This window comes from Lepeophtheirus salmonis, chromosome 5 (assembly GCF_016086655.4).
Source record: "Lepeophtheirus salmonis chromosome 5, UVic_Lsal_1.4, whole genome shotgun sequence".
Classification (NCBI taxonomy): Eukaryota; Metazoa; Arthropoda; class Copepoda; order Siphonostomatoida; family Caligidae; genus Lepeophtheirus; species Lepeophtheirus salmonis.
This window is the reverse complement of record NC_052135.2, coordinates 28,518,348-28,531,347: the sequence shown is the minus strand read 5'-3', so window position 1 is coordinate 28,531,347 and position 13,000 is coordinate 28,518,348. Positions and strand designations below refer to the sequence as shown.

At 30.6% G+C, this 13,000-nt stretch overlaps 6 long non-coding RNA genes across 8 annotated transcripts in view; 3 read left to right on the top strand and 3 right to left on the bottom strand.

Moving 5' to 3' along the window:
- LOC139905423 (uncharacterized) overlaps nucleotides 1-5,252 on the bottom strand; it is a 50,921-nt gene extending 45,669 nt beyond the window's left edge. Inside the window, exons 1-3 of one of the 2 annotated variants that reach the window (XR_011780138.1) lie at nucleotides 4,652-5,226; nucleotides 4,460-4,599; nucleotides 3,687-4,398 (exon numbers count right to left, since the gene is read on the bottom strand). This is a non-coding gene — a long non-coding RNA (uncharacterized lncRNA). Of the gene's footprint in view, nucleotides 1-3,686; nucleotides 4,399-4,459; nucleotides 4,600-4,651 lie in introns of those variants that run through there. The other variant, XR_011780139.1, reaches the window with a different exon arrangement.
- LOC121118507 (uncharacterized) lies at nucleotides 18-1,594 on the bottom strand. The gene is made up of 2 exons (XR_011780131.1): nucleotides 1,466-1,594; nucleotides 18-1,402 (listed from the first exon to the last, which is right to left on the bottom strand). It is a non-coding gene; the product is annotated as an uncharacterized lncRNA (long non-coding RNA).
- On the top strand, nucleotides 1,736-3,107 carry LOC139905420 (uncharacterized). The gene is made up of 3 exons (XR_011780132.1): nucleotides 1,736-2,143; nucleotides 2,198-2,337; nucleotides 2,400-3,107. It is a non-coding gene; the product is annotated as an uncharacterized lncRNA (long non-coding RNA).
- Nucleotides 5,253-5,356: 104 nt separating the features above from the next.
- Nucleotides 5,357-6,289, top strand: LOC139905569 (uncharacterized). Of its 2 annotated transcripts, none has more exons than XR_011780438.1 (3): nucleotides 5,357-5,376; nucleotides 5,430-5,569; nucleotides 5,632-6,289. It is a non-coding gene; the product is annotated as an uncharacterized lncRNA (long non-coding RNA). The 2 variants fall into 2 exon arrangements; XR_011780437.1 differs by having other exon boundaries at nucleotides 5,627-6,289.
- Nucleotides 6,290-6,895: 606 nt separating this feature from the next.
- LOC139905419 (uncharacterized) lies at nucleotides 6,896-9,554 on the top strand. Its single transcript, XR_011780130.1, has 2 exons — nucleotides 6,896-9,037; nucleotides 9,100-9,554. It is a non-coding gene; the product is annotated as an uncharacterized lncRNA (long non-coding RNA).
- A 2,592-nt stretch (nucleotides 9,555-12,146) lies between these two features.
- On the bottom strand, nucleotides 12,147-12,764 carry LOC121117060 (uncharacterized). Its single transcript, XR_005864037.2, has 2 exons — nucleotides 12,559-12,764; nucleotides 12,147-12,509 (listed from the first exon to the last, which is right to left on the bottom strand). It is a non-coding gene; the product is annotated as an uncharacterized lncRNA (long non-coding RNA).
- Nucleotides 12,765-13,000: the final 236 nt, after the last annotated feature.

The following is a 13,000-nucleotide window of genomic DNA, read 5'->3' as shown; positions in this document are numbered from 1 at the left end:
AATTTTTTTTAAAGCCGTTTCTGTCATCATAAAATATGTATTTACATTAATATTTGTTTTACAAGTTAATGAAGTTGGAGCTGGATTCTCATTCTAAATTGAAATGAATTAATAAATAGAGTTATAATATTCATATTCTTTGATAAATATAACTGAAGACCATTATTATTTATTACAAACGTAGTTACATATTCAATTGTCATAGTATCATACTAGAAAAATACACTTAAAAATTTGTTGAAAGAACCTATAACTCACTTTTTATGGTTCTCATACTTGGCTTGATACATTGGAAGTATGAATTCACAGTTCTAGATAAAAACTTCGATAATTTGAGTCCTTTAGATAACTACGTAATGCAGCCTGTTTCGTTCACTTTGGGCAAGAAAGAAGGTTTATGAAGAGACGAAGACCATCGTTCTATTACAATTTCAGATTGCTCCAACTGTACTGAGTTTTACAGTTTTCCTCGCACTCTCCAACGACTCGACCTTTGACTACCTGCCCGAATCCTCCAGCTCTTGCCTAGTATTTTGAGAATAATTGTCCGTCAATCCAAGGGTTTGTCCAATATGAATAGTCCATCATGTCTAATGATATTGTACTTAATAACGGAGAATTAAGTGATTATCACTCCTCCCATTAGAACCAATGCCGTGATAGTTTATTTTTCTTTTCTCTTATTATATATCAATATATGATATTTCATATTAGTAATAGATATTTTATCAGTTTAAAAGAATCTTGCCATTTTTTCCATTAAGAGACTTTTTTTTTTATCTTAACATTTTTCCCCGACAACGTTTCTACATATAACAAGAGCAGAGGGAACAGCAAATTCTGCTTACTTACCCAGCATTACAAGTCAAGCGAGAAAACAAATGTTCTATCGAATCCTGATTATAACGAGACATAATTATAAATTCTACCCCATATTTATCTTGTAGGTAGGGAAACATAAGTAGAGCTTTAGAAGTAATGATCCTCCTTCTCTGAAAGATAAATGCTTTTCACTGACACATTTATTTACATTCTCCATTACTTTAATTACTTTTTCTAAAATATTTTTTGCTCAATGTAATGAATAATGATATCCACCGTAAGCGCACTTAAGCTTTTCCGTATATTTTTTTCTTGATGAGAAAATATTGTACCAACTGCAGATCAAATTGATAAAAGCCTGATGTTCATCAAGTTCTGGTCATTTAAGTCTTACTAAGCTGGACAGTTCATGCCTTAGTAATTGAGCTTCCAAGTACACTCGCTGACGATCATTACCTTCCCAATGATTATCATTTCATATTCATATGTATTGCCTTTAGTATATGAATCACAGCGTACCTCGCTAACACAAAAATTTGTTGTCTGCTGTCCCTTTTCTTTTTCCCTCGATAAATCATGCCTAGTTCATAATTTATTATTATTGATAAATAAACAAAGTAATGAGTCATTACTCATTCTATACTTATGCACAAGGGTGATAATTTTGGTAAGAATACAAAAGCTTGCGAGAAGAAGAGAAGAAATACGTATGACATCATTGATTAAATAATATACATCTTCTTCAATCAAGAACGCTATCATTCCCGCCTTTATTATTCAATATTAATATAATATGAGATGGTGATAGTCGATAGAGAACTGAATAAAATGCCCAAAAAAACGTCGCCTTCTGTCTGGATTTCTGAAAATGGAGGTCCAGGAATTTGGAAAATACTTACCGGATGAGAAACAGATGGTTTGTCGATATAAATGTGCCTTTAGTCCCCTATCTAGAATTACACGCCACTCATTATCCTCATTTCATATCAAGAACATGAATATTCATCTAAAAAATCAAGTTAATGATGAATACATCAAGTCAGACCTTAACTTTGATCTCACAAAGCTGCTTATTGCATGTAATATAACCTTATCCTTTGCTAATCATCTACGTTCAAAAAATTTATGGAGAAATACACGGGTAAACATATCCCTTCACGAGGAACCATCATTAAATTAATGGAGGATTTTGGTACTGATGTCATTTATAGAAATACATTTAAAAATCTTTTGAGTCATCCACACCAAATGACGATCAAGTTATCAGTAAAAAGTATTTACTAAAATCGAAATGGAACTCTGAATTTTGTACTATCTAACAGTAAGTATTCAATTTTTTTTTTTAATCTAACCATAAAATATGATTCTATTTTAGCTAAACATATCAAGAATTATGATACACAACTCATTAAATAGTAAAAAGAACTGCTTAAATGGTCACAACAACGGGGGTAGTAGCTTTGGATGGTTCGCAACTAGTTTGTCTGAGACTAGTTTCTTCACTTAAAGACTTGGGTATGATCATTAGGTTTTCCAATATTACATAGTCAATAAATATTACTTCTTTATCACTTAAGGCTTAGCTATGGTTGATAGGTACAAGAAATGGTGTTCAGAAAATTCATAAAAGGCAAAACAACTGCTTAAATGGTCACAACAACGGGGGTAGTTGCATTGGGTGTAGTATTATAATTAGCAATTGTGTATATCCTTCATGATAATAGTATGTTGTTATATAAGCATAAATAACGGGGTAAATATATTTTTTGATGCTCATAATAAGGAGTAATATCGCCGGACATTAATGCATAATTAGCTTTTGCTCTAAATCTTTAAGATGAATTTATTTCTAACATTTTTTTTTATTAGTATATTTATTGCCTAATTTTATGATTTCGATATTTACTTTATTATTAATAATTAGTTAGATCTCATCGGTAGAGGTATATCTATCCTGTGCACAATTGTATAAAGCAACTTCCACATGAAGAAAAGGGGTGATTATCTTTTGATTAAACTCCATGTCTCGCTTGTGTATTGCAACCTAAAGTTATGACATATTTAACTGGATTCCGGTGTCAGAACAAGAAAATATTATTTGGATCAATCTATTATTTCAATGTTCTGTATATATAATTTATTGTTATTAGTTATATGATTCCAATTGTTTAATTTTGTATATTTAACATAAATGTATGATGGTATATTTTTTATTATGTAGATTATATTTAATTAAAGCCTTCTTTTTTAAACCTGGAACTTCAAATATATTTCGAAATACTCTACTTTGTCGTTTCATTAGCTATTATTCTGAGAATAAGGTTCATAATGAATTACAATTGCATGGAGTGTGACGTTTTCAAATCTACTGTAAGGGATAAAAAACGTCCAAGTCAATTATACGTTGTATACCTTCATTAAACATTCTGCTAATAAATACTTTCGTTATACCCTCAAAAATCATAATAAAGTAGGCAGATGATAATCACATCAGTATTTTAAACAATGATACCATATGTATTTCCCCCCCCCCCTTCTCTTTCCACGCGTTTTTCTGTACACATATTATTAACTTTACTTATACTTATAGTTGATAATATTGTAGAGAAAAACGCGTGCGAGGAGGAGGGGGGGAAAAAGACATCATTGTTTAAAATACTGATGTGATTATCATCTGCCTACTTTATTATGATTTTTGAGGGTATAACGAAAGTATTTATTAGCAAAATGTTTAATGAAGATATACTACGTCTATACTTCGACGTTTTTTATCCGTTACAGTAGATTTGAAAACGTCACACTCCATGAAATTGTAATTCATTATGAACCTTATTCTCAGAATAATAGCTAATGAAACGACAAAGTAGAGTATTTGAAATATATTTGAAGCTCAAAGTTTAAAAAAGAAGGCTTTAATTAAATATAATCTACATACTAAAAAATAAACCATTAAACATTTAAGTTAAATATACAAAATTAAACAATTAAAATCATATAACTATTAATAATAATAAATTATAAATACAGAATATTGAAATAGTAGATTGATCCAAATAATATTTTCTTGTTCTGACATCGGAATTCAGTTAAATATGTCATAACTTTAGGTTGCAATACACAAGCGAGACGTGGAGTTTAATCAAAAAGATAATCACCCCTCTTCTTCATGTGGAAGTTGCTATATACAATTGTGCACAGGATAGATATATCTCTACCGATGAGATCTAACTAATTATTAATAATAAAGTAAATGTCAAAATCATAAAATTAGACAATAAATATACTAATAAAAAGATTTTATAAATAAATTCATCGTAAAGATTTAGAGCAAAAGCTAATTATGTAGTAATGTCCGGCGATATTACTCCCTATTAAGAGCATCAAAAAGATTTTTCCCCGTTATTTAGGTATGCTTATATAACACATACTATTATCATGATGGATATACACAATTGTTAATTATAATGCAACACCCAATGTAACTACCCTCGTTGTTGTGACCATTTAAACAGTTGTTTTTGCCTTTTATGAGTTTTCTGAACACCATTTCTTGGAGCCCATCAACCATAGCTAAGCCTTTAGTGATAAAAAGTAATATTTATTGACTATGTAATATTGGAAAACCTAATTATCATACCCAAGTCTTAAAGCGAAGTAAGTAGTCTCAGACAAACTAGTTGCAAACCATCCAAAGCTACTACCCCCGTTGTTGTGACCATTTAAGCAGTTGTTTTTGCCCTTTACTGAGTTGTGTATCATAATTCTTGATATGTTTAGCTAAAATAGAATCATATTTTATGGTTAGATTTAAAAAAAATTGAATACTTACTGTGAGATAGTAAAAAATTCAGAGTTCCATTTCGATATTCGTAAATACTTTTTACTGATAACTTGATCATCATTTGGTGTGGATGACTCAAAACATTTTTATATGTATTTCTATATATGACATCAGTACCAATATCCTCCATTAATTTAATGATGGTTCCTCGGGAAGGGATAGGTCTACCCATGTATTTCTCCACAAATTTTTGAAGGTAGATGATTAGCAATGGATAAGGTTATATTACATGCAATAAGCATCGTTGTGAGATCAAAGTTGAAGTCTGACTTGATGTATTCATTGTTAAATTGATTTTATAGATGAATATCCATACTTTAGTTATGAGATGAGGATAATGAGTGGCGTGTAATTCTAGACAGGGGACTAAAGGCACATTTATATCGACAAATCCGACAAACCATCTGTTTCTCATCCGGTAAGTATTTTCCAAATTCCTGGGCCTCCATTTTCATAAATCCAGACAGAAGGCGACGTCATTTTGGGGATTTTATTCAGTTCTCTATCGACTATCCCCATCTCATATATTAATATTGAATAATAAAGGCGGGAATGATAACATTCATGATTCATAGAAGAAGATGTATATTATTTAATCAATGATGCCATAAGTATTTCTTCTTTTCTCCTCGCACGCTTTTCTATTCTTACCAAAATTATCAGCGTTAGTTATGCATAAGTAAGGTTTTTGTACAATTTTGTACTATCTCACAGTAAGTATTCAAATTTTTTTTAAATCTAACCATAAAATATGATTCTATTTTAGCTAAACATATCAAGAATTATGATACACAACTCAGTAAAGGGCAAAAACAACTGCTTAAATGGTCACAACAACGGGGGTAGTAGCTTTGGATGGTTTGCAACTAGTTTGTCTGAGACTACTTACTTCGCTTTAAGACTTGGGTATGATAATTAGGTTTTCCAATATTACATAGTCAATAAATATTACTTTTTTATCAGTAAAGGCTTAGCTATGGTTGATGGGCTCCAAGAAATGGTGTTCAGAAAACTCATAAAAGGCAAAAACAACTGTTTAAATGGTCACAACAACGAGGGTAGTTACATTGGGTGTTGCATTATAATTAACAATTGTGTATATACATCATGATAATAGTATGTTGTTATATAAGCATACCTATATAACGGGGGAAAATCTTTTTTGATGCTCTTAATAGGGAGTAATATCGCCGGACATTACTACATAATTAGCTTTTGCTCTAAATCTTTACGATGAATTTATTTATAAAATTTATTTATTAGTATATTTATTGTCTAATTTTATGATTTTGACATTTACTTTATTATTAATAATTAGTTAGATCTCATCGGTAGAGATATATCTATCCTGTGCACAATTGTATATAGCAACTTCCACATGAAGAAGAGGGGTGATTATCTTTTTGATTAAACTCCACGTCTCGCTTGTGTATTGCAACCTAAAGTTATGACATATTTAACTGAATTCCGATGTTAAAACAAGAAAAAATTATCTGGATCAATCTATTATTTCAATATTCTGTATTTATAATTTATTATTATTAATAGTTATATGATTTTAATTGTTTAATTTTGTATAATTAACTTAAATGTTTAATGGTTTATTTTTTAGTATGTAGATTATATTTAATTAAAGCCTTCTTTTTTAAACTTTGAGCTTCAAATATATTCAAATACTCTACTTTGTCGTTTCATTAGCTATTATTCTGAGAATAAGGTTCATAATGAATTACAATTTCATGGAGTGTGACGGATAAAAACGTCGAAGTCAATTATACGTAGTATATCTTGATTAAACATTTTGCTAATAAATACATTCGTTATACCCTCAAAAATAATAATAAAGCAGGCAGATGATAATCACATCAGTATTTTAAACAATGATACCATATGTCTTTTTTTCCCCCTCCTCCTTGCACGCGTTTTTCTCTACAATATTATCAACTATATGCTTATGCAGTATGCTTCGTTTTCAAGAGAACAGAAATACAATTTCTTGTTGATCCCTCGTCGTTTATATAACTATATTGGCCATTTTAATATTAATATGAAGAAATTTTGGCTATTTCTTCATAAAAATAATATGAGTGATATTCTGGAAGTATATAAGAGATAAATGGCAGTTGGTATGATTGACTTATTTGGCTAACAACCAGATAATTTCGGGGATATTTTCTGTTTCTTTTTTGTAGAAAAGTTGCGTGATACAATAGAGGCAACGACGTGATATGTAGTGGAGTCCAATCATTTTGTGATTGACCTTTTAAAACATTTCGGAATAATTTTTTTGTTTGTATTCCACCTTTTGGAAGATCAAATTTATTTGTTAGTTAATTATTTATCACAAGTTTAATTAGATGTGGTGAATCAACCATCAAAATTTTTCTTCTTTCGAAGTCATAATTTTCACAGTTCTTTTTTTAGAAGTAGTCCTTGAAGGCTTGATAAGCAAATATAATTCTCAATTTTTGGGCAAGCTTACTAAAATCTACCATCATCACTTTCTCTTTCTAATTATTCTTCCTTTTCTCTCTCTCTCTCTTTCTATACCAAGAACTTTTTTCTCTAGACTCAACTAGATATTAAATATACTGTAACATAGAAAAGTATAGATATGGGAAATTAATGAATTAGATATTACAAATTTTTTTTTTCTAATTTTAATTTTAAATACGTTTAAAATATATATCCATAATAACAAGTTGATTTTTTCTATAATATCCTTAAGTCCACTTCCGATAAACATCCTATATACTTCATCTTTTCAGATAAAAAAAAATAGAATGCTTGTAAGCAATAACATGATTCATTCTTACCTGTTAATTAGCCAGTATTCAACTCCTTAAATTTTTTTGGAGATTCAGAGAAGCAATAGTTACAAACCTATATTTTCTCTTCAATCACTTTACTCGTACCGACACTTATAGTGGATATAACTCAATAATATAATACAAAATGTGATCAAAAACTTTATCCTTTGATAATTTGTTTTGCCACATACATACTGGGAGATAGATGGGAAAGATATCTCTTGAAGTGCTGAAAACATCTATCTTACGCATCATGCTCCACAGAGACTCAATAGTCTGAGTATGAGCTCTAGTCAAGGGGTCCACATAATTTATCTTATGTGCCCCAGTAAAGTGTTGCACACCTAAGGAATGTACCCGCCTTTAGGACGCCCAATCGTCGGACATGATAGTAGTTCCGAGTTCGACGTACTTTGCAATGAGTGGCAACAGAGTAGCAGCTCTTCGGTCTTCAACCTCAACCATGAAACAGTCACCACTGTCTCTATCACCCCCCCGTACTCGGTGCCCACCTCTATGATACTTCGTCCTTCCGAACTTGGACTCGTCGATCCCAACAACGTGCCCAGGCCTACCTAACCTTACAGGATGGTTTTCAAAATATTTTTTTTTACAAATTTCACGCAAAAAATCATACCAACCTACAATTGTATGTTTAGAAAGGCCGGTTTGGTCTGCAGTAGTAGAAACCGTTGATAATTTCGACCAATGAGAAAGGATCATAATATAATATTTAAAAGAAATGTGACTTTTTCCAAAAAAAGTTTTTTTTAAATTGAATATATATTCCTATAAGATGCCCGAGAACACCTATACTAGGGGATACCTGCAAGCAATACTTCCTTACAATTCCTGCTGCACGAACAAATAACGAACGATAGAAGGAGTCCTTGGGTTTGAAGCTACCCAATCGCAATTCTTCGGATGCAAGAGCATTGAAAATACCTACACGCATGTTTCCTCTACAAAATTCACGAGTAGAATGAGTCTGGGGATGATTATGAGTATATTAATGACCGTTGGTGTACTTTGAACAATCCAGATTATCATTTTAATAATTATCATGGTCATGTGTTTATGTATTGTATGATGCCTTTTAATATCTAGTTGAGTCCAGGGAAAAAAGTTCTTGCTATAGAAAGAGATGAGAGCAATGATATGAATTATGAAGAAAAAACAATTAAGCTATCCCAATGTTGCTATAATGACAGACAGATTCAGATTATCTGATACAGCATTGGCAGCAATTTGCAATTCTTTGCTGGAAGATATGAATTTGCATACTCCTAAGAAGACTCTTGATAGACAAAAAATAAGACGAGAACGACAGAGAATTATGAATAATAGTTGTGACCTTAGTTGAGGCTTGAAGAAATGGAAATAAACTCCATCGATAGAAAGAAAGGAATATTTATTGATGAATCATAGATCTTGTCCGAAGATGTTGGGTAGCCTCTTATTTATCTACCCTATCTACTTTTACTATCAACGAGATTAAATATCTCACGAAGGTGCATCTCTTTTCTTGGATTCATCTCGCTTGGCCTTAGTCTTATCACATTGTGTAATATATTTTATTAATATTAATTATTACGATATTATTAATGTTTCTTTCATTCATTTTAGACTCCGGCTTGATTTCCCACTCAAGCTGGAAATCACCAAAGAATCTTATCAGGACAAACTACTTAACACTATTTCTATCCCAGATGGTCGGTAAAATCATCATGCTGCTTTTTATATTTCCTGAATTACTCTATCACTCTCCAGAAGCCTTTTTTCCCATCTTGGAACTCTGTCTCTCTCGATCATGCTCAATCAAGTGTGTTATCTTTTCAACTTTGTTTGGATCATAGTTTATTAGAAAAGACATCAGCCCTTGAGGATACCATGCTTTCTTTACACTTACGTTGTGGAGTACGACTTTTAATCTCTTAATTACTTTTTATTTGACATGATTTTGCATTTGTTATTTATGTGCCAACTATTCATACATAGTTTATAGATAGTTTGTTTTATGTTTTTTTTTTCTTTTTTAAGTTCTCAAGTCATTAGTTAAATTAAATATTTTAATAAGATTATTTTATAGCCATTATTTTCTAAAATAACGAATACATATATATTGTTTTAATGATTAAAATAAGAAGACACATAATGTCTTCTTGACATAACGGATTCTAAAATTTGTGAAGATTCAAGGCAATGTTTTTCATATATTTTAATTTTTTCATTGTATTGTAATTTAATACTTGGCATTGGAGTATTTCACTTATGTCTTTGCACATTTTCTTTCTATTAGTAATTAGAATCACCTCTTTCCATATTCACTGTTTAGCAGTTACTTCTGTTTTTCTTTAAAAAAAGGTCAATTGATAAAATTATGTATTGGAGCAAAAATTAAAAAAAAAAAAGAAATATATATATATATATATTTAAATAATATTGTAGACGCTCCTGAACAAGGTTGCCAGATTGGTATTTTTTTAAGCAGTTCGGCCTTAGAAAAATATATTTGGCCTAAATTTGAAAGAAATATATATTTAATAGATACATTTTTCATGCAATTTAATTCTATAGGTTAAATTTTCTAGTGGAAAAGCGGCCCATTATATTAAAAGGTTGGACATAATTGGTCTTTACTTTATGTTCCTTTTATTTCTAACTACACAATTGGTAGTTTTGTAGAAAGTTACAATGGCGCCCTGTATCTTTTCTCTCTCTAAGGCGCGGGATTTCAATTTTAACGAAATATTTAGCTAATTAGAAATAAATAAATACGTAGAAAATTACAATCTTACCTAGGCTAGAATACCCTATTTTATAAAATGATGAATGGGCCTAGCATGCCATGGAGGATTTATTATGGTATAGGGATCAGCAATACTATCGTACAGGGCCAATGCGAATCAATTTGGCGCCCTATGCAAGATATTAGCCAATAATATGTATATTCAATATGGTATTCTCACACAAAGCTGAATATATTATTTGCCTTAGACATTTATTATATTCTGTGAAACAATAAAAACCTATAATAATATATAGTAAATAATTAAATAATCTATCATAAAAAAATGCATATTGCCAATGCAAAGTATAAAGTTGAAATACGTAAAAAACGAAAAGCTGTAGACTAGTATTACAAAATAAATTATAAATATTACAACTGTACGAATATATGTACTTCATTGAAATAGAGTTCTTAACTGGTCGGAGCAGTGCAATCAGGTCGGGTTGTTGCCAAAAATATAGACAAAAAATTTGGAACTAATACAGTAAGCACCTCCCCCCTCCCCCAAAGTTTTGTAATAATGCCTTTAAAATATAAATAACATACCCCACATGTCTGAAGAGGTTAACACTATCGACAAACTAAGACCACTATGTGCATATGGGAAATGAGCACATAGAAAGAATTTACAGCATTTTGAAAAAATCAACAAGCCATTAAAACCCAATCAGAGGTCTCCAAAAAATTTTGCCAGAAAATAAAACAATGAAACCCGACTGGGCCAGACAATTAACAATTAAAGGCCGACATGGCTGGGATTGCCTGTTTTGATTTTAGTAAACTACGCCATTTAGCCTCATTTTTATGTATTGAGAAACAAAAAGGGTCTTATATATTAATTAATATTTTGTATTTTGGACTTTTTACACTAGATAAATATTAAATAAATAATTAAAAAACGAACGATTGAATGGATAAATGAACGGGGAAAAAATGAATGAATGAACAATGAACGTAAAGTTTTTACAAAATGAATAATTGAACGGAAAAAAAATTGAACAAGTACAAGGCTGACAATATAATATATATTAAGATATAATAAGATAAACGAAAAATAAACGAGTATGACAGTGGTTCGAATGGAAATAGTCCTAATTCCTTTGTTGTCCGTCATCAATTATAATATCATTAGACATATGTGAGGATTTTAGGCCTCTCTCAAATACCTAAAGGATTGATAATAAGTGGACTGTAATAACTTACTAATATAATATATAACACGGAATAATAATAACGGACGTGTGTATAGTTGAAGATGTATATTTCAAGTGTTAAATAGAAAAATAAGGGGAAACGCATTTTCCCCTTCAAAAGCATGTATGTAAAAACCCCTCCTACGTGAGGTATGGGAAACAAAGGGAAAAAACCTCCATGCGAAGTGAGGAGGGAAAAATCCACCTGCAAGAAGAACAATTGAAAAACCCGCTTTTTTGTTGGCGGGAAAACTATGTGCATGAATCATTCATATTCTTGATCCTATGCATGATTGGATATGTGAGGGATCCAGATTCCGACAACATAGTTAGTGTTGGATTGGTTTAAAAAGACTCCTGTCCTAATAAAATTTCTTTAGCGACAGGACCGGCCCTTATCGGTCTTTAAGGCTAACTACAACAGCTTAAATTACGCAGTTACTATGTCCCTTCAGCTTTTTAGAATAACTACTTTCAATAGACAAGATAACTGTAGTTTAAAGTAGGAAATCTGTCGCTAGAACTTATTATTATATGTTCATTTAATATTTTCTTCGTTATTATATTATTCAATCTTATTGGATTGAATTACTATTACCGACTAATAGTGACTTGTGAGTCAGTGTATGTATACAAAAACTAATGTTTCCTGAATATTTGCTTTAAAAAAAAAGACAGCATTAAAAATATTTAATATATGAAATCAAGTACCAAATACGTATTTATTCAAATATTATCTAGTAATTATAATTGAATTGAGTCTCTAAACGTATACATTTTCCTCAAAACATCATTAAACATACAAAATATTGAAAGAAAACATCTAACCATGACAAATGTATAGGTACGCTTCTAATAAAATATGACATTAATACAGTAGACATAGTTAATCGATATTGCTTAGTAAATGTATATCACGACAGTAACTTCCACATACTGACCAATGTACAGCTTACATAATCTCAAAATTAGTTATCCTTAATAAATATAATTAAACAAAGTATTAAAAATCCTCCAGATCTTCGAGACAAATATTCAGACTCCAGATATACCTTAATAATAAATTAGTCCTAATATTAAAATATTTACACAAAACAACACCTTTTTCCGTTGAAATATTCCTCACTCTCCATCCTAATTTCGTTATTAGCTTCTTGAATCGTTTCTTGATTGTGGTCTCATTCTTCATGATTTTCTCCCGTGTTTGGAGTATTTTGCGAAAGTTACCGCTCTGGAGATATAATTATAAGACATCCAAGTTCAACCTGAGACTATATATACATATATATTATTCAAATAATATACGTGCATGACTAATGAGATGCAAATTATACAGAGGAGGAAGAGAGCGAGACATATGGTACACCTGAATTAAACCTTTGTTAATATCAGCATCCTGTTGTATAGTTTTTTTAGGGGAGGAGGGAGAAAATGAATTACTGTTATAAAGAGGATAACCTTCTACATTTAAAATATAATTACTGCAAAGAAAAATATTATCATTATATTCAAATTAATATATATTTACTTTATTAGGAATTTT